The sequence below is a fragment of the Antechinus flavipes genome, chromosome 2, assembly GCF_016432865.1.
Source record: "Antechinus flavipes isolate AdamAnt ecotype Samford, QLD, Australia chromosome 2, AdamAnt_v2, whole genome shotgun sequence".
Taxonomy (NCBI): domain Eukaryota; kingdom Metazoa; phylum Chordata; class Mammalia; order Dasyuromorphia; family Dasyuridae; genus Antechinus; species Antechinus flavipes.
In genome coordinates this window covers 548,947,122-548,969,110 of record NC_067399.1, presented here as the reverse complement: position 1 = coordinate 548,969,110, position 21,989 = coordinate 548,947,122, and the positions used below count along the sequence as shown (strand labels likewise).

The 21,989-nt window shown below is 38.5% G+C and overlaps 1 long non-coding RNA gene across 1 annotated transcript; it reads left to right on the top strand.

Annotated features, from left to right (window-relative positions):
• Positions 1 to 936: 936 nt before the first annotated feature.
• Positions 937 to 18,922, top strand: LOC127551315 (uncharacterized). Its single transcript, XR_007951057.1, has 4 exons — positions 937 to 1,129; positions 8,135 to 8,175; positions 17,881 to 18,034; positions 18,672 to 18,922. It is a non-coding gene; the product is annotated as an uncharacterized LOC127551315 (long non-coding RNA).
• The last annotated feature ends 3,067 nt before the right edge of the window (positions 18,923 to 21,989 follow it).

Genomic DNA, 21,989 nt, shown 5'->3' with positions numbered 1-21,989 from the left:
ACAAAGAACTGTGAACTATGTCAGAGGTGTTCATCAGTTGAGGACTAGATGCACAAATAATGCTCTCTCTCTTTATATGTGTATAAATATATACACATATTATGTATATATATGTGTGTATGTGTGTGTATGTATATGTATATGTACATATCCATCTAATAGTAGTATACCAGAAGAAATAGAAAAAGAGATAGTTTCAGAGAAAGCTGAGGAAATTCGTATAACTGATGTAAAGTAGGCAACAGAACCAAGATAGCAATTTGTGCAGCAGCAACATAATAAAGATATACCACTTTGAAAGACTTAAAAACTCTGATCAAGAAGCCATAATGATTCCAAAGGACCAATGATGAAGAATCTACTTGACAAAGAGGTGACAGACTCAGGTTACATGATGATCCCTCTCCTCCCTACACATACATTTGGACTTGAGGGTGTGAGAATTTATTTAGCTTGATTAGGTATATGGTTTTTATTTGGCTTTTATTTGTTCAATGGAGGAGTGATGGTGGAGTGCAGGATATAGGAAGGAGACAAAAATAAATGTTCATTTTTTTCAAAGTTAAATTTTCAAAAAGAGCCCTGGAGTATTCCATAGAATGGGATATTTTCTAAACTGTTTTGCCTTGCTTATTTGATTTACTCCCATCTTGTATTCCATTATGGAAGAGGCTGTACCAGCAATCCTCAGCTGAAATATAATTTTGAAAGAATATATCACAATACTACCATTATAATTCAAGCAAATTTGCTTAGATAAAACTAAGGTGAGGAGGGAGGGGGGGTGGCTCTGGGAGAATGATAGCTTTATAGCCCTGGCTAAGGCAATAGGTGAATTAGGGATCTCTATCTTTGCCCCACCCAGGGAGTCCTGCCAAGTTCTACTGTGGAGGCAGTGTGGATAAACTCAGTAGCTTCTTATCTTAGGTGCGGTTATACCTGAAGCTATGGTTGTGTTGGTTCACTCAGGGCCAAGCCAAAGAGGGCTTCTCAACCTATAGCTTGTCTGGTGGAGCAATCACTAGATTGTAGCAGCGTTGACTAAAGACAATACCAGATGGCCAACTTTGAGTGGGAGAGAGCAGCGGGCACAGAGGTAGAGAAAGACAACAAGGATTGTATGCTAGAGGTAAGCTGGAAAGGAACTACCTACAGTTATGTCAAAGGAGACATGGAAATTCATGCTGCAATGATACATAATTCTCAACTCTGTCTATATCTTGTTCATATTATGGCCCATGAAAAAGTTCATCAGGTGGCTTCTTTTTTTTCTTTTTTTGGTAAATGTTTGTATTTTATATACAAAATGAAAAAAAGAAAAAAAAAATGCCATGTACATAACAGATCAAAAGAGAGGATTCAATATAAAACAATATATTTCCATTTCAAGAAAATATATATAAGTAATACTACACATTGCTTTCAAAGCTTCCCAGCATTTCTTTGCTTCCTTTTTGGTTTTCTTTTGTTCTCTGCTATGCATCTTTAACTTTATTTTTTCCTTTCTCATCCCCTGATTCTAAAGAAGGCTACAATTAAACATGGATATATGTGGCCAGAGATAAGGACAACTATAAACACACACACACACACATATGTATATGATGGTACTATGTTTCCTCTTATCATCTAGGTGGATCGCATCTTTCTTCTCATGTCTGGGCCATTATTGTAAATTTAAAATTTTTTATATAAATAAAACCTATGTAGCTAAGAACAGAAGGAATGCAGAAACTATATTATATATTATTTAAACTATATCATAAACATTGTTGGAGTATAAAAAGGACAATGATGAGTTAGTTGATTTAGAAAAACATGGAAAGACCTGGTCTTCCATGTCAAATTTTCCCTTAAGTTCTGGGATTTTTGTCACAAAAAACTGAAAGTCTTTGAGTTCATTGAATATTCATTCTTTTCCATTCAGAATCACTCGTAATTTTGCCAAGTAAGTTATCCTTGGTCTCAAATCCAGCCTCTTTGCTCTACAGAATATAGTATTCTGAGACCTATGGTGCTTCAATATAGTAGCTGCTAGGTCTTGGGTAATACTTATTGTAGTTCCATGATATTTGAATTGTTCGTTTCTTTTTGCTTCCAATATTTTCTCCTTAACCTGATAGTTATGAAACTTGACTATGATATTTCTGTAAATTTTCCTCCTGGGATTTCCTTCAGTTGGTGATCAATAGATATCCCCTTTACCCCTATTTTCTACTTTGCCTTCTTCTTCTAGAGCTTCATGGTGATTTTCCTTGATATTTTCTTATAATATTGTATCAAGAATCTTTTTTAATTGTAATTTTCAGGCACTCCAACTTCTCCTCAATCTATTCTTTAGAGCAGTTATTTTCTGATGAGATATTTCACTTTCTCTTCTAATTTTTCATTTTTAAAAAATTTTGTTTTAAGATTTCTTGGGGTCTTAGAACATCATTAACTTCCCTGGCCCAACTTTAGTTTTTAAGGAATTTTCTTTCTTACATTTTTGATCCTCTATTTCCAGTTAATTAACTTTCTTTTCATAAATTTTCTTGATTTTCTTGGATTGCTCTTATTTTTCTTTCATCTCTTACTTGATTTAAAAAAAAAATTTTTAAGTTCTTCCAAGAGCTTTTTTTTATATAGCTTTTTATTTACAAGATATATGCATGGGTAATTTTTCAGCATTGACAATTTGCAAAACTTTTTGTTCCAATTTTTCCCTTCCTTTCCCCACCCCCTCCCCCAGATGTCAGGTTGACCAATACATGTTAAATATGTTCAAATATATGTTAAATACAATATATATATATATACATGTCCATCATGTATCAGACTTTGAAATAATGTATTATTAGCCTATGAAGGAAATCAAAAATGCAGGCAGACAAAAATAGAGGGATTGGGAATTCTGTGTAGTGGTTCATACTCATCTCCCAGAGTTCTTTCACTGGGTGTAGCTGGTTCAATTCATTACTGCTCTATTGGAACTGATTTGGTTCATCTGATTTTTGAAGAGAGCCATGTCCATCAGAATTGGTCATCATATAATATTGTTGTTGAAGTATATAATGATTTCCTGGTCCTGCTCATTTCACTCAGCATCAGTTCATGTAAGTCTCTCCAGGCCTTTCTGAAATCATTCTGTTAGTCATTTCTTACCAAACAATAATATTCCATAACGTTCATATACCACAATTTATTCAGCCATTCTCCAATTGATGAGCATCCACTCAGTTTCCACTTTCTGGCCACTACAAAGAGGGCTGCCACAAATATTCTTGCACATACAGGTTCCTTTGCCTTCTTTAAGATCCAAGAGCTTTTTTTGTGCTTGGAACCATTTGATGTTTCTTATTGAAAAAGTAATGACTTTTCTAGCTCCATTATCTTTGTCTGATCTCAGATCTTCTTTATCCCCAGAGTAACTGTCTAAGGTTGGGTTCCTTGTCCTGTGTTTCCTTATTTTATTTATTTATTTTGTTTTTAGCTGCTACTAGTGTAATCAGGTTGTAGCCCTGAAATAGGAGGAACAACGTCCTAGGCCTCAGGTTATTGATATTTTTTGCAATCTGTCTTCGGGCCTAACCTTGCTCTCCATTCCTAAGCCACAGCGATAGCCCCAGCCACAAATGATCTTGTTCCCTGTGGTCCTTCTGGGACAGTGGGGACAGCTGTCCTCTCTTCCCTGGAACCAGGAACTGTCCTCCTGCAAGTGCCTACATCCTGGCCCTTTACCACTGCCCTCTCCAAGCATGTGCCAGGTCTTTCTCCCTGCAGCCAGAGCCCAGGAAAGTTTGGCTAGTACAGCTGCACAGCTCTCAACAGTGCAAGAGTGGATCCACACAGTCTTTGAGGGCAAAGTTTCTAAAACTGAGCCTGCCTCAACCCAGCTGCCCCCAGAGCTTGTTCACAGATGTATTTTCCCCTAGAAGATCCCTTCTACTTAAGAGTTTTAATTGCTTGATTGTCTTGGTTACAGAGACTATGATCCCTAGAGGATACTTTTCTACTTATTAATTGGCTTAGAGCTAAGATCCTGAGAGAGTTTCTCAATAGCAGCATCCTATCTAGGGCAGGGTTCCTATGCTATTTGTTTGAAAGAGTGGAAGAGAAATCCATAATTACTGGACTCTGAATGCAGTCACAATATGGCACTGGTATTGCTCTTAATTCTCAATTTGCTAGAATAATTATAATACTTATTCTCACACCCTTTCCTAAGGAGGAGTCTAAGTGGAGGATCAGTGTTGGCCTTAGGTTAAATAAGCAAGAGCTTTATTATTATCACCCAGATCTCTAGTGTATTCTGAATCTGGTTTCTAGAGCAGCCTAGTGTCTGACTATAAATTCATATGCAAATACCAGGAGGAACACAGACATGACATATGAGCTCCTGATTAATCTCTCAGAGGATTGATAGTCAACATTAAAGGAGGAAAACACTGAACAAAATAGGAAAACATACCAGTGCCTCAGTAAATAAACTGCTACAAATCTGATCATTTGCTTCTAAACGTTTATTATTCCCTGTGAATTCCCTTTCTCTACCCCCAATAGGCTAACTTGGCTAACATATACTAGTGATCATCACGTGGGTCTTATTTATAGGTTTTGTCTTCTTTGACCCAGGTATGGATTAGTCTTATTTCATATTATTCTCCTTTCTATGTTACTTTCCATTCCAGTCAAACTGGTCTGCTAACTATTCTTCATAAGCAAAATTCCATCTTCCACTTCTGTACTTTTGCCCAGGTTTATCTTGCCCATCCATATGAATGTTCTTATTCTTCATACAATGGCTCACTTCCTTCAAAATACTGCCCAGGTGCTACATCTGCCATGAAAATTTTCCTAATTGTCTCAATTATTAGCACTCTCTCTTGAAGTTGCTTTGCATATACTTTGTATTTATTTCTTTATATCTTGTATCTTTATGGTAAAATATAATTTTCTTGAGGACAGGAACTTTAAAATTTTTGTCTTTCTTTATCATTGACTAGCAAGGTGGATTGTAGGTGCTTAATGAGCATTTGTTGACTCGAATTGAAGATGGATGTATGGGTTGTTTTAGTACCAAGTCATTCTGCCCTCAGACTGTCTCATGCCCACCATACTCTAGCAGTTTATGTATATGGCATTTTCCAACACATATATTAACTCGGTGTAGACACAGTTCTGAGATTGCTGTTGCTGACTGCAGGGTAAGGTAGGGCATTAAATCTCTGAGTCACAGTTAGGATTGTAAGGGTATCTGCCCAAAGTGGCAGGGAGGGGTACACTGGTGAGAAGGACTAAGAAAGAAGCAGAATAGGAGTATTTACCAACCCCGAGCCACACCCTTTCATCAGAATTCAGTTGGTACACTACAGGAAGGGAATATATGGGTGTGATCTTACAAACACTGTTATGGAAAGGGATTTCAGTGTGCAATGAATTCTCCTTGCCAGTCAGCAAACTGAAAAATTATTTAATCAAAGGCCACTTTGGCTGAAGTTAAAAGATAGGACATGAATGAATGGTATTAATGAATACCAGCCAAACCCTGGACTTTTGAGAAAATATCGTTTAGTGCAAATATGGAAATCTATTAAATAAAAACAATTTCTTTAAATTGAGTATATAATTCTTAACAATAACCTTAAAGATACACAAGCATTCTTGCAGATGTGATGAGATCAGATAATGAATCAATGCCTATCTTGGGCTACGTTGGGTGTACCATGATATAAAATCACACAATCCTTGAAGTTGCAAATGAAACTAAGCGTGAAGTTGCAAATGAAACTAAGCGTGGAGTTGCAGAAGGCTGAATTTGGATTCTTTTCTGGGCACTAAAGGGAAAAAGATAAATGGAGGCATGAAAGTCCCACAGGCTTTCCCCTGTCTTTTCTATGTTTTCACTCTAAAGTCTTTTGTTAGAATTTCTATAGCCTGTTACTAGCTCACCAGAAAAGTTAGAGGCAAAATTGCCCCTTTTATATTTGATAGTCAATAGGAGTGCTGCCCCTTTAAGGGTTAGATCAGAGTTTTAATCAAGAAATTATCAGCAATTAGCAATAGAAAGCCCCATCCTGGAAGAGGCAATGAGGATCTATGGAAAGAGAGCTGCATTTGGAATAAAAAAGCTACGTTTAAATTTGGGCTCTTCCAAGGTGATAGTGGACCAGACTTCCTAAGATGTAAAATCAGAGAATAAGATTAGATGACCTTGAAGGTTGCTCCAACCTCCAAATCTATGAGCTCCTATCTAATCTTTGCTGTTCTTTTTCCAAGAACTAGTGAATGGTCTTGGTGGGAGCAGAATGGAGTAGGGGTGTATTATTATATCCTCATTGAAATAACTAGAAAGTAATAAAATATCAATTGTTAATTAATCAACAATTATGATATCAAAAATAATTGATCAATGAAAGTAGCAAAGCTTCTGATGGAGAGGTGCTAAAGGAAAAAAAAAAAAAAAACACTAGTTCATTTGTCCAGGTAGAGATTCAAAATGGAAATAATTCTGGATTTTAAGTCCAAAGACCCAGGTTTGAATCTCAACTCTGCTACTTTTCTGTTGTCTAGCATTGAATAAGTCATTTTGTCTACTGAGCCTCTGATTCTTCTTTTGTAAATTGAAGGAATTAAATCAGGAAGTCTTAACTTTCTGTGTGTATGTGTGCCATTGGCCCTTCTCCCAAATAATGTTTTTAAATGTGTAAGATTACAAAGGAATCCAATTATATTGAAATACCATTGTCAAAATATTAAATTCCAAGTTTAAGAACACCCTGAAATTGATCCCCATGTTAAGAACCCCTGGACTAGTCACTCTTTAAAGTACCTTCTATTTTTGACCTTTTGATCCCATGAATTCAAGCAGAACAGGATAGATTTTAGGGAACTAGCAAATCAGTAAATATTTATGCAGCACTCAATCACTAAATGTCAAGTATTGTGCTACGCTTATGGAATATGAAACCAATATAACAGAGACCCTGTTCTTTGAGAAAACTAAAGAGCAGCATTTTGCTGTGTTTGCTCAAGGACTACTGGAAGACATTTGCTTTCTAAACCATTGTTAACTAAGACTAACAATCATTTATTGGTATTGACATTATGGGGGTATGGTGTAACATAGGAAACAGGCTGACTGGCTCAGTAAAGTTGGGTAGACACTCCAAGGGCATTTGTGTGTCAAGTTCAAAAAGTGCCAGTCTATGTGGAGCAAAATAGAGTTCTGGGAATGAGGGATTGTAGATTTTGAATTAGAAGAGACCAATGAATCTAATTGTCTCATTTTACAGAGGTTAAGTATTTTACCCAAGGTCACACAACTAGTATGTAGCTGAGGCAGGATTTCAACCAGGCCTTCCAGACTTGAAATACAAATAGAATCCTGGAACATGGATATTATCTTACCATGAAAGAGCATCACCCACAGTAAAGGATTTCCAATAACTGATTTCACAGTCTGGCAGGAATTAACATTGGCTTCTTTTCCTATTTCATTGCCATTCAAGGTAACCTCCTCAAGTCCCCTATAAGCTTTCAGCAATCATTGGTAATGGAAGACAGAATATTAACTGGACAAATATGCATTTTCATTAAACTTGTCCTGGTTCTCCCCTTGAGAGTAAAGTTAGCTATCCCCATGAAAGCTGCTGGAACTGACATTTCTCAGACGGACTCCTCCAATGTTCTCCATTTCTTGGTGGCAAAATGTAATTATACAACATAAGAGAAATAAATGTGATAAAGGCTGTGTTTGAAACATGGTGCCATTATCCCCAGGGAACGCCACACCTACATCTACCTACAGTCTGTCCATTGTTCAGAGGTAACTCTGGTAAGTCTAAAAACTGAATTAAGTCCAGGGAGCAAAATTCTTTGTTCAGTTCTGTTTTTGTATTCTGTAGATCTTCAGGGAATATAATGTCTAGGCAAAAATGTAGGATTTTGAAACTGAAGCCTTTAAGGTGGGCAATTTTGGGAACTGAAAACTTCACAGCCTCCTCATCCCAGTTACCAAGAAGGGTGAATATGACTGTCTGCAGTAGCAGTTGGGCAGGTTTAGCTCACAAAACAAAGCTACACTAGCCAGGACATTCATAGAATTGTAGATTTAGAGCTTGAATGATCTTTACTCTTCTTCTTTATTTTACAGATGCCTGGAGAAGATAAAAGAATTGTTCAAGGTTGTCACAGGTAAGAGATCAAAACCAGCTCCTTTGACCAAAAATAGATCATTTTTTCCACTGTACCATGCTGCCTCATCCAAGTGCAAGAATTTACATGTGGGGAAACTAAGGCCCAGAGAAATTAAGAAGGGTTTTGTCATAAGATGAGCAACATGGTGCAGTGGAGAGAGAATTGACACTGGAGTCAGAACATTTGCCTTTCAAATTTGTCTCCTTCACTAACATATGTGACTTTGGGCATGTTCTGGTAGCAGAGAAAAAAGAGAACCAAACCATTGAAATAACACAACCAAGAGGCTATTAATACAGGCGAATCTATTTGTTGTAAGCACCCCCTGTTCCACAGAACACCAAAAAGGATCTCATGTGGAGGAAATCCTGATGTTGTCCCTCAGAAGAAAGAAATATGTCATGATGCATGAGGACTCTACTTAGGATGCTCAAATCCTGCAATAGAATTGGCTTTCCTGCTGAGTATCCCTTCCAATGATGCAGGTTACAATTCTTCTGTGTGTGTGACCAATCTTGTTCAAGTCCTCCGTTAAGTCTGTCTCAGGAGTTGGCCCAATATACTGGAGACTATGTTTATTTATTTTTTATTAGCATCCTGGGAATGCCAGTGAAGCACGTAAGCTGTCCATCAGTTATCTCTCATCATAAGCCCATCTGCTTCAATCATCCATCCCACTGACGATATTCTTTATTCCTTTTCTTTAGCATAAATCTTATTTGTCTAAGTGATAGCCTGCTCATACCCACCCAACACATCTCAATTTTCTTCTGGATAATTCTTAGTTTCAACTATTTGCAGATAGTAATATTGCATAGCCACAAAAAGAAAGGAAGAATGTCACATTTAAAAGGTGGTCTTTATTTCAGGGAAAAGCCTGAGATCATTAAAAGAACTTTATAATTTCCCAAAGGAAATCTAGCCTGCTAGAAGCCACCTGTTCACCTCTCAGCACAACCAAAGGTACATTTGCAGTATTTGTTCAAGAGATTAGGTAGATAAAGGCAGACAGGCAGAGAGATAGATAAATAGACATTATTTACTACATTTTTTTCCATCTTTTCTTTTGCAGATATTGAAGATATAAAACATAATACATACGCATTAATGGAATTAGCATTTGTCATCCACTTTGCTTTTCCTGTGTGGATAGTTAGGCCAAATTCTTAAGAAGGATTGCATTTAGAAAACTCTTCATTGTTCTAAGATTTAATGCAATCAAGCCAATGTCATTCCCAAGCAGGGGTATCTAGAGAACATCACCATCTGTTGGGAATCCTTCAATTTATACTTTAAGCTTTCTTTTCCTATATGAATAGATTTATAATGTATAAGAATGATACTTCTGTATATTCTAGAAGCCTTGAGCCTCTCACTTACTCTTGAATTAAATTTTCTTATCTATTTTCACTATCTTTTAACTACTTTCACTTTTGCCCTGAAGGCACTGAGTATCAAATTATATATTAACTTTTTCTAGGAGGCTTTATCAAGTTCTTCATAGAACTTCCCTATTTCACTATCCTTTATAATGGATGTTAGGGGATAAGCTGCAATCCTTTTCATGACAGGTTTTTTGGTAACGAGAGGTAACAAAGTGTGGTGAGAGACAGTGTAGTATTTAATGGATAGAGAGCTGACCTTAAAATCATGAAGACCTCGATTGAATGAGTGAATTTAAGTGCTTAACTTTATGCAAAGTAAAGCACTAAACTGGGAATGCAAATAGAAAAATCAGAACCATTGCTGTCAAGGAGCTCACTTTTTAATGGGGGAGACAATCCATATGGAAGGCTTTAGATGAAAGTCAGATTAAAAAGTCCTCTAGTCCTTAAGGTATAAGTGCAAAGCAGATGTAAATGCTTCCTTTTTCATTTCATTTCTACTGGTAAAATGATGGCAGTGGCAAGAACTTTCTTTTGGGGATCTTCAATAAACGTGGCTATCCTGCCTCTGCTATATCCCGTCTGAACGATCCTGCAGAGATCACTCAACCTCTTCAGTGCTCCAGCCTCTCCAGAATTATCACTTTTTCCAGTTGATAATTTTACCTATAAGAGAAAATAAAGGGAGAAAGATGGTTGTCTGTATAGATGGAGCCAAAGAGACATGAAATATGTAGGCATAAGATTCACTGTTAAATGGAATGGTTGTTGATAAATATACTACCCTTGGTTTCCTTACTCGTTCTCTGCTCTTCCAGAGAAATAAGCAAGTTGTCACATAATCCATTAATCACTTGGCTGGCTGGGGATAGGGTAGTATAATATCTGGCCACAAGATGGTGCTCCAATTAACCATGAATAGCATAATAACTTTTCTTCCTACTGCCTATCAAGTTACCTCATGTTTTTCCTCTCAAGTTCATGTGTAGCTTCAATCAGCCCTAAGGTTTAATGGAACCTAATGGTTAAGATCAGGAATATAGTCAGAAATTATTCTCTAAATAGTAATCTTTCATCACTTAGCTTGAGACCCCATTCCATGAACTAAATTCTCCTCATTAGTCATGACTATCGAAACTCCTAAGATTCATAATTCAGTTTTAATGGCCATGTGGTTTGGTAACAGCATAGAAAACACAAATAGACATTTTTTTAAATACAATACATAACAGGTTACAAAAATATTATAGCTGGGATTGATTTTTCCTTTTTTTCCTCCATTTCTCCTCCCAGATGGTCTAAAGGGAATGGAAGAAAAGGAATTGAGATCAAACATTAACAGGAACTTCCCCCAAATGGGGAGAGAAAAAAGCTTTGACTGGATTCTACTTGCTCTCATCAATTTCAACTCTGAGCTTGACTTTAATTTTGTCTTATTTACATTTCTGGGCACAACCTCTGTTTCATTAGTCTTTTCCCAGCTTGCTCCCTTTCAAGTTAGCAATTCAAATTTATCCTTAGAAGTCTTATCTCACTTTCCCCCTTCAACAGACCAGAACTTTTTTCTAACACACAGTCAGCAAGCATGAAATCCTGGGCCAGTTTCTGCTTCCTTCTTCTTAATTCATTGACTATGCACAAGCCCAAGTCAGACAGAGTCTACTTAAATGGACTACAATGTGGAAAACCTTTTATCTTGGAACAAATGATTTTTGGTGGCTTCATGTGTATCATAATGTCATGTCTGACAAGAATGTGTATACAGTCTGTGTCTCTACAAAGAACCTCACAAGGAAATACAGATGAATTCTGGTTTGGGGATCAGCATTTCATTTTGGTACTGATGGATCTCTCATTCCTCACTAAAATAGTATATTTTTTTCCTTGTCTCAACCTCTTTATTGCAATGGAGATCACACAAGTCTTCTTTTATCCATAGAACGAGTACATTATTTCAGATCAAGAACTTCAGTTTGTTTATTTTTTCCTTCAAATCACCTTACAAATTAAAGTGCATCTCTCCACTACAAGCCACCTCAATACAATGGACAGAATAACTAGACAAACAATTCCTTAAAATACTATTTCAGAGGCTATAAGGCAATTGGCTTTTTTTTTTTTTAACCACTGCATCCTTTGCCATTCTTATAGTTGATCAGTATCTGAAAGGTCTGAGGGCAATTCTTCCAAACTAGTCTGCATTTTTCCAAACTTACATACAAGGGACTGAGGACTGAAAACTGAAGACTAGAAAATTCAATAAAATGTAAGGTTTCTGAGAATAGGGATTATTTTTCCTTTTCTTTTTTCTTCCTTTTTTAAAATTTTCTCTTGGTATCCCTAACATTTAATACTATGCCTTGTACGTTGTAGCTGCTTGATAAATTGAATTGAATCTAATCCAGAGAACCTTGATGGAGAAATGACAAGGTCAGATTATCCTTGAAACATGATGGATCAGAGTGTCTTTCCTAGAAAATGGAGAATGCTGTTACTGACTGGTTCTTTCCCAATACAAGTGATTACTTTCATGGCCTTTCAACTTGAATTCCCTGTTTGGATGCAGATAAGCTATTGTTTCTTTAGACTCTGATGTGGAAAATTCAAAAGAATTTAGAAGATCCTTACTTAGTATTATCAACTCTAATACTGATAGGTCAAGAAGGATTTATGAACTAGGAGATAATGGTTTCCTTAATGATATGCTCCCTTGTTAACTGGATAGGCTAAAACCAGAAGAACACACACCAGAACTTATATTGAACCTCATGATGTTTGACCTGCATTTCACTCACAGTACCCACAGAAGTTTCTTCCTTATGTGCATGGAAGAGATCCAGGATTGGTGGGAAGATAGTGGCAAACCCACCCTATCAGCTGCATTAGGGGAGACACTCCAGCATCTGTGAAAGATCACAACTAAAAAAAAAGTATAGGGTTAAAAATCCCCAAACTAAATGATTCCTTGTCTTACTGAACCCTGTCATGATAGCTGGGCATTGAGTTGGGAGATGGAGACCTGGCTGACTTTTATGCATGTCTTCTTGCCAAAAACTTGAACTGGCTCAGACTTTAATTTCTGCTTATCCACTTCTCACCTCCCTAAGGATGTTGGACTGCTTACAGACTTTGATTAAGGAGCAGCTATAACAACATCTCCCAGCTTCAGCTTTTCTCTCTGGGGTAATTGTTTCCCCACTCTCTCATCCTCCTCAACTTGGTCTCTAGGACCCATTAGATAATCCTGGGGCTCTCACTAGGACAGAAACCAATCTGTTTTTCCTCATAGGAAGAAGGACAATAAAAGGGGCAGAAAGTGGAGGTTGTGCCCACCAGATCTAACCTTCCTCTATTTCTCAATTTTGCCAAGAGCTTTCCTGCTGTGTTCACAGGCTTCTTGGGTTTAGATCTGAAAGGATTCTTACAAAGAAGCTAGCCCAATTCCTTGAATTTTCAGACAGGAGCCTAGATCTGAAGCTGGAAGGGATCTCAAAAGCCATCTAGTCCAACTCTTTCATCTTACAGATAAGGAAACGGAGGTTATGACTTGTCTTAGTAAACATCAGAGGTAGGATCTGAACCCAAGATCTGAACTGAGGGACTCTGACTCTGAAGCCATAGTTTTTCCATTTGCACCATCTGTCTAGTTTACTTTTAAGTACCTGGACAAACAAAAACTATGGCAGATGTATTTTTCCCCTGGGTGATTACGCAGGAGGCCAGCTAATCAGGAATACTCCCTCTAAGTTCTAATCTCAGAGGCACTTTGTAAGTCCCTTCTGTTCACCCCTTCCCAAACTTCCAGACTGAGCTCCCTTGTACCTTAAGTGGAGCACCAGGACCTTTAGTGGGGCAAATCCTATGATTTTATTCGCAACTTTTTTTGATACTCAAACCATTGATCCCATTTACCTGCGTGATTTTAAGCAAGTCATTTGATTTTTCAGTGCCTCAGCTTCAAAATGAGGTGGTTAGACTTGAAGACCCCTATAAGGTCCCTCTCAACTCTAAATCCAGGTTTCCCATCTATATTAAATAAATGTCTTCCAAAAGACACCACATTCTGGGGTGGTATAAAGATCACTGGATTTGGACATAAGGGATCCAGTTTGGGCTTATCCATGTCATTTGGTGAAGTCTAGTCTCTACTGTTCCTTTTCTCAGTTTAGCAATGAGAGAGTTGGGTTCCATGACTTTGAACGTCCTTTCTTGACTGTAGCCAAATGAGTTTGTGGACAAGTAAGAACACAAAGCACCCTGAAATATAATCCCCAGTGGCCTCGTTCTCTATATTTTTCCAGCTGATGATACATGATTGTTTGGGTACAAGGTGGAGTATAACTGGAAATTTTAAACCCCCAAAGTTTCAGAGAGAGTTCCTTGCTCTTTGCTAATTAAAAAACAAACAGATTACCAATCCCTCATGTGGTGTGTACATCTCTGCAGAAAAAAAAAGGGACTTTTGTACTTTCCTCTCCAAGCCCAGAGCCACATGAGCATTTAACCCTTAATAAACTCTAGTGCTCTTACAGAGCTCTAAAGAAGAGCTATTACAAGCAAGGAGCAACTGGGCTTGTCCCAGAGTACTGACTTCCAGAGGGAAAATGCTTTCTTTCTGCAGGGTGCCAAGATTGGGAAGTATATTTCCTCCAAGTTATGTGAGGAAGGTTCCAGATGCATCCCAAGACCAGAAAAGAACTCTGGGGTTTAACTCTTATGGTCCCCTTCCTCCCTGATCCCCTTCTTCCAGGCTGCTTCTTCACCATCATCAGCACAACTGCACCCAATAGAACAGACTGTCCTATATCACCAGGCATAGGCTCCTATGCAACTTGGGATACCCAGGATGAGAGGGGATCAGTGGTGATGGTGGTCTCATTTCTTGGAGGCCTCTAAGATTTCTACAATTGAATCAGATTGTAATCAGCCTCCAATTCCCTTTCTGAGCACATAGAGGGACTTTCCCCTACAACTAGTCTCAATCCTTGCTTGGAATGCCACATCAGCCCTTCTTCTCTTCCACGATGCACACTGAACTCCCTGAGCTTTTCGGATCTCTGTCCCTTACTCAACTCAAATCTGTCACAAGTTCCAGAATTCCAAATAGAACTCTAGTTAAATGTATAGGACTGCTTGCCATCTGGGGGAGAGGGTGGAGGGAGGGAGGGAAAAAGTCAGAACAGAAGTGAGTGCAAGGGATAATGCTGTAAAGAAATTTAAAAAAAAAAAAAGAATTGTAGTTAAGTTTTAGGAAAAATGAATATTGTAGCTAAGTCCAGTATTTTATAGAGTTTGGGAATTATACAACTAGATGCCAAATCTTGTTTACTTCCATAATACCTTTTCACTTAAGTCCCCTTCTTCCTACTCCCATCTCCACTGCACACAGGCCCTCATTATCTCTAGCTTGGAGTTTTGCAGTAGTCTCCTAATTGATCACCTTGCTTCAAATCTTTTCCTCACTCCAATCCAACCTGCATACAGCTGCCAAAATGATTTCCCTCGAGACTGTATTTCACCTCTTCCTACTCAATAAATTCCATTGGCTCTCTTACACCTTTAGCATCAAATATAAACTCTTCTGTTTAGCATTTCAGCACTTCACGACTTGCCTTCGTTTTATCTTTCTGGGCCTACTGTATATTGCTTCACTTTACAAACTACAATTAACTCAAACAGAACTTCTTAGTTATTCTCCTCATATATAACCTTCTGTCCTCTACCTCTATACAAAGATAGGAGCTATCTCTCCGGGAATGTACCCCTTTGGCCTTTTCTTCTAGAAATCCTAGTTTCCTTTAAGACTCAGCTTATGCATCATTTCCTAAATGAAGTACAAGATATTTTATATATGCTTACATATGTATATGAAGATCAGATAAGTTAACCTAGGAAATGGTTTGCAAACCATAAAACATTCTGTAAATGCTACGTAGTAGTAGTAGTACAAGAATAAATGGTAGTAGTAGAAGTAATAGTAATAGGAGTAGTAGTTGTAGTAGTAAGAGGAGGAAGAGGAGGAAAAGAAGGAGGAGTAAAAAGAGGAGGAGTATTTTGTTATTGTTGTTTGCTCCAACAGAATTTAAGTTCCTTGAGGGCAGGAGGATAGAACAATTTAGATGATAGTTATACCTTTGAACACAGATAAATTAGGGAGAGCTAGTTAATATTTAATGAGGTAATAAAGCTGTCTGTAGGCAAGCGTTACAAAAACATATTTATGATTATAAAATCTCATTATGCAAAGGACAATAAAGATAAATAAAAGACAATAAAGATCATAAATTCCAACTTCTTTATTTTACTGATGAAGAAACTGAGTCCATGAAAGTCATCTGCCTTGTCCCAAACTGGTTAGTGGTAGAGCCAGGTTAAGGCCCCCAGGGCTCCTCTCTCCCAATCCAATGTTTGGTTCTTCTTAATAGAACCCTCTTGGTAGAAAAGAGGGAAGTGATGAAAGGAAAGTAGGGATTGTTTCACTCTCACTCAGGAAAAACCATATGCCAGGTCCAAGATGTGTGGAGATAATGAGATCTTATATTACAAATGGTTTTCACTTGTGGGATTTTATTGTTTGTCTCATGTTTGGGCAGGAAATGGTTACTTCTTAATTTATGCATATTAAACTTGCATAAAAGATGGGCTGAGAATAGAGAATACTTCCACCCCCCTCTCTGCCCCACTCTTTGGCACCAAAATCTCCCTCTGTGTTCCAGGGCATGTAGTGACTAGGATTCTGATAAAAAGAGTTATGTTACAATGTGAAGGGAGGAAGAAGGAAAAAAAAAAAAAAAAAACACCCGGAGCCTGGAATGGATGCCAAGACAGTAAAACTAAAAACTCTTTCTCAATTACAAATATATTAAAGTTGCCTCTTTCCCACACATACAAAATGAGCAAAGCCTTCATTAATCACCAAATGGAAAATTAAACACTGCAATTATTTGTCTATTGCCCCAAGATATATTGCACATCACTGAATCAAACACTGGCTAAATGATGCCACAGACAGAGACTGAATTATAAACAGAGACATTAAAGGGGGTGGGTGGGAGATAGGTCAATGGAAAACCCCTCCTTTTTGGTCACATTCCCTGCCATTTGCCCTGACAACTTTTGAACCTTAAAACCTAGGCTGAGTTCATTGAGAAGAAAGTGGTTTCCATAAGATAACGGCTAGACCTATGATGATTTATTTCAATGCAATTCAACAGGCACTTATTAAACACCTTCTGGGTTCAGAGAACTATTGCTTAGGTTGGAAAAAAAATTCTTTGTCAAAGTAAAATACAACCTCTGCCTTTGTGGAGTTTACAGTTTACTACAGGAGAAAGATATAGCTTCAGGTAACTATCATGAAACAGTAATATATGAAAAATACATCAGAGGGGAATAAACCAAAATGTGATAAAGGTTCCAGTGGCAGAGTCATGATTGAAGGGGATGAATTGCTGGAGGAGTGAGATCAGAGAAGACTTCATAGAGAAAGGGGCATTTGTGCTGAATGTTAAAGGACATGTGGGATTGCAATGGATGAATAGGTGGTGGAAGGATATGATCCACACAGGAAGCAATGTGAGAAAAGGAAAGACAATACAAGATATGTTCAAACAGCAGAGAAACTAGTTTCTACAACATTAGGCTATTTAGAGAGGACCAAAAAGGTGAAGGCTGCATCAGATTATAGAGAGCCTTAGATGACCTACAATAAGATTAAAAATCCCCAAGGATGATGGTTAGAGCAAAGATAGAAAGGAAGACCATGCTAAGATCATAGTTAGCAATGAAAACTGGCTTGTTAGAAGATAGAAAAATTTGGTAAAGGGTGGTCAAAAGGCATGAATTTCAAAAAAATAAATAAATATTGAGGGATGGGGTAGAGGAGTAGTATTTAAAATTTATTCAGTTCCACATCTGGTCTGCAGGTTAGGGAAGCAACAATGGTAGCTTCTAACTCAGAAAATTCCAAATAGTTGAAGAAGCAGTTGAGATTGAAAAATTTGAGGATGTAGGAGAATTTGTCATTAAAAGAGTCCCCACAGGCAAGATGGAATAAGTTAAGAGATGATCAAACCAAATTGGAATGGGCCTAGGATGGAGTAGGGTTAATTGTGAGAAGGGTGAGGATTCTGGAGGAGGACATAAAAGTATCATCCAAGTCAGTGATGGAGAATCAGCAGGATGGGAGGCAGATTCGAAAAACTTCTGAAGAACTTTTAAAACAGAGGATTAGCAGAGCTGATGTTATATCTGGTAAAATTTGAAATGCTGATGCTTGGAAATACCTGTGCAAAATCTTATCTCCCCCTCCCCACAGTTGACCTTCTGAGCCTTGATGGAACAGGGAGGCCAGTATAAAAAGAAAGGAGGGAGAAAAAGAAGATCCTGAAGAAACTGCTACAAAATCTTACCTTCTGGCCTTGATGGAGACCAAACTTCCATCTCTTAATTTGAACTGCAGGCTCCACTTAGTAAGTTATGTGAAAATGGTACTTTTTAAAGCAGTTCCCTGAGCCTTCACATATGTTTTATGTTCTACTTGAGATCAGTAGTTCTATATGTGAATCCATAAATAAGCAAACTTACTTCCTATAGACTGAATAAATAATGCCTCATGTATTGCATAACTAATTCACAAATGTCTGTATACTGTGGTGATGAATGAAACAGAATTCCATTTAAAAACATTCTTAAATAAATGGTTGCCTTTGTCATTATGTATCCCCTTAGCCAATTTCTACTTAGAATGTCATTATATTTTGCCTCTATTTGTCTCCCTAGTGTGTGGCACACAGTAAATGATGTTGAATTATCTTAAATTGACATATTGGGGCTCGCTTTTGTATATTAAAAGAGGTATTTGTATGCAAAAAAGATTGGGCTCTGTCTCTTACCTCATGAGCAATCAGTAGAAAGAGAACTCAGAATTGGAGATTTCAATCTGAATAGCAATTTAGGGGTCATTGAGTCCAACTTCATCATTTTGTAGTTGAAGAAGCAAAAGTTTAAAGAGACTAAATGACTTGACCAAGATCATGCAGCCTATTATCTGATTCGGGGTGTGAACCTAGATTTTTCCTGACTCCTCTTGCAATTTTTTCTCCACAGTGGCAAGCCCTCTCAGAGTCCAGGAGCCTCTTTTTATAGACGACAAACCTGAAACCCAGAGGAGCAAAGTGACTTTTCCAGCTAGTGGGTGGCGGAGCTGGGCCCCGAATCCAGGTTCCCCAACTCGGACCAGAGCTTTTTCTGCACTCACCTCTTCCATACTTTGGTTTCATAATCAGTTTTAAGTCTTCTGCAGTGGTTCTCAAACTTTTGTTTTCAGTATCTTTATCCTATTAAACATTATTGAGGATTTCTCCAAAGCGTTTTTGTTTATCTGGGTTATATTTATAGACATTTACCATATTGGAAATAAAAACTATTTTTGAATTTGTAGACCCTCTAAAAGGGTTTCAGAGATCCCCAGGATTCTCTAGACCATACTTTGAGATCCACTGCGTCTAAAGCCTGCATGAACCCTCTCATGGATAAGCTCAGCTTCCCTCAGAGAAGTTTCCTAGACCCACTTGGGATGGTTCGGGGGATGGGCAGTGAGCCCGGCTGCCCAGCAGCCTCTCACGTGGCATAAAGCGCGACTGGTTTCCCAGGCATTCCCTCCAGGATGCCTTTCAGAGATGTCTGAACATGAGAGTGGGCTAATAAGCTCGCAGCCTGGGACAACCACACTGCCTCACCACGGATAAAATCACAGGACTGTGGTTGTGATTCTTCAGTGGCTCCGCAGAGACACATGACGCGGCCCCAAGACGCTATTTTAAGCAGGAAACAAGCTCAACCCTGTGGATTTTCTTTTGATTAGGTCTTCCATGGGCATCTCCTGGCACTGTGTTCTTCTCTAGGGGATTGTGAGCAGCCATGGAATTGAGACACCAAATAGTCTGCAACCAGAAGAAAGTACAATTCAGAGAAAGGTAGTCAATGTTTGCTTAGCAACCAGTTCCCCTGTCCCTGATAGAGGGATGGTAAAGGGGACCAGCCCTCCTCTGCAACACCCTCAGAATCATGTTGCTGCCAAAAAGTGGGTCTAAACTGTTTTTGTTTTTGTTTTATTGATGCCTTTTTTAATTTACCCCACAGTCACTTCTATACACACACACACACACACACACACACACACACACACACACACACACACAATTTCTTCCTTATAACATAGCATAGAGAGCTGGATTTAAATCCAGGAAACTCTGGGTTAAAGTCCTGCCCATATAACACGGGACAACACATGGACCTGCATTAGGAGGGGAGATTCCTCTCCTGGGAGACCCTTTACTAATGAAATCACAAGAACAGTTCCTCTCCCTTTCAAAAAGTGAAACAATTAATGGAGACAGACAGACGCCAGGGCTGAGGCTGATGTCATAGACACACTGAGTGCCCCGGGTTCATTGCTTTAGACATCACACTTCTCCCCTGATGCTGTTCCCCTCTCCCTACTAGGGGAGTATGTCAGGACCAGACTTTTGGCAACTATGTTCCCCTCACTGGAGGCCAGAGAGCTGCTGACCTATGCAACTCTTAGAACTGGCCGGCTGAATAGACCCGATTGTTGAATGGGTAAGTGAATGATACCTGACCCACTGCATCTAAGCACCCCACACCATGCTCCACATCAATTCACCCTGGATAATTTTCCATCTGCATGTGTTTGCCTCCCTTCTGACACTTCTCTTGCTCATACTTTGGGGATCTTAATCAAATCAGTCTTGCCATTGCACTGGAAAGAGCACAACTGACTGCCCTCTGCTTGCATTTACCATTCCTGACTCCCCTCCCTGGATGTTACTTCTTTATACATGTTTTTTCTCCCTATTAGCATGTAAACCCCTTGAGAGCAGGGACTGTCTACCTTTTTCTATGTACTTCCAGCATATAGAAAAGCATCAAGTGATTTTCCATTGATTCATTCATTTTATCTCTATACTAAGAGGAAGGAAAAGTGTTTCATCATTGGTCCCCTAGGATTAAGATCTAATTTAGATACCCACACCAAGCAGAATGTTTTTTAGCACAGGAATCTCGTATGTACAATCTTAGTCCAAGAAAACCAATGATTAAGCACTAAGCTCTTTAGAGACATCTGACACAGTGGAGAGAGCACTGGGCCCAGAGCCAGGAAGACCCAGATTCAAATGTGATCTCAGATACTTAGTAAGCTGTGTGATCCTATGAAAGTCATTTAACCTCAGTCTGTCTGATTCCTCAACTGTAAAATGGAATAATAATAGCACCTATGTCCCAGGGTTGTTGTGAGAATGAAAAAAGATAATACTTGTAAGTCTCTTAGCAACATTCCTGGTACATAGTACATACTGTACAAATATTTGTTAATTGCTTCCTACTTTGAAGGTGTCAATCTGTCTTCCTGGGTAAGTTCAATCCATTATAACAGGAGGTGGGACATTTTGTTCTTCAAGGTTCCCATCACACTTAAGCTGAAATTATTAGCATTTTAAACAATGTAAGTACAAAGGAGTAGAAAGCATGTATTCTAATTTTTTCTCATATTGTTGTATTTCTTCAAGGATACACTATTTTACTGGTATGAGGCTTCCCTCCCCAGTTCAAAGAGCAATAATAGTACTAAGTCTTATTACTCTGGTTAAATATTCCTCATCCTGAAGTCCAACATGTCCTCTTTGAAATTTAGCTTACCTGATTGTCAGACACATGGCCCCTTACTGGGTTCCTACCAACCCCTCTCCAGAAGGATAGGATTTGCCAGGGCTTATATTCCACTGGCATAAATTTTAAGAATTTCAGGCCAATATGCCATAATGAAGCATCAGACCAGAATTCCAGTGGAGAAGCAATATGTGTATAGTTTAAAATTACCTAAGAATTTGTGCTTTAAACATTATTGTTTGATATTTGTAAGCAACTATTAATCATTTGTTGCTTATAAATATATTGTATAATATTGACAGAGTTTATGAGTAACATCCAAAGCTATAACTCGCATGGGGCACAGGGCTGTGATTGGGGAAGGGAACATCTGCAGGAGGGTCTAATTCCTTATTTTCTGCCCATAGTGACTAACATTAGGACCTTACCTCTTGGTCCAATAAAGGCCTAGAATCCAAACAACTCGAGTTGCCATTCCTGGGATCCGGCCCCCATGATGCCATTCTGCCTTCTCTTCAACCCTCCTGAGGGCCTAGGCCTGGCGCCCTGGACAGGGAGTGATGACAGTAGAGACTGCTATCATCCAGCCAGCCTTAAGCCTGCAGATGGAAAGCAGTTTCTAGTAGTCTTCTTGCCCTGGCAGACTTGCATCGATGGGCTCAGTGCCCTAATATTATCTTTGGGACCTCTTCTTCCCTCTGCTTTCCCCTCGCTTCTCCTCTACACTCTCTGAGG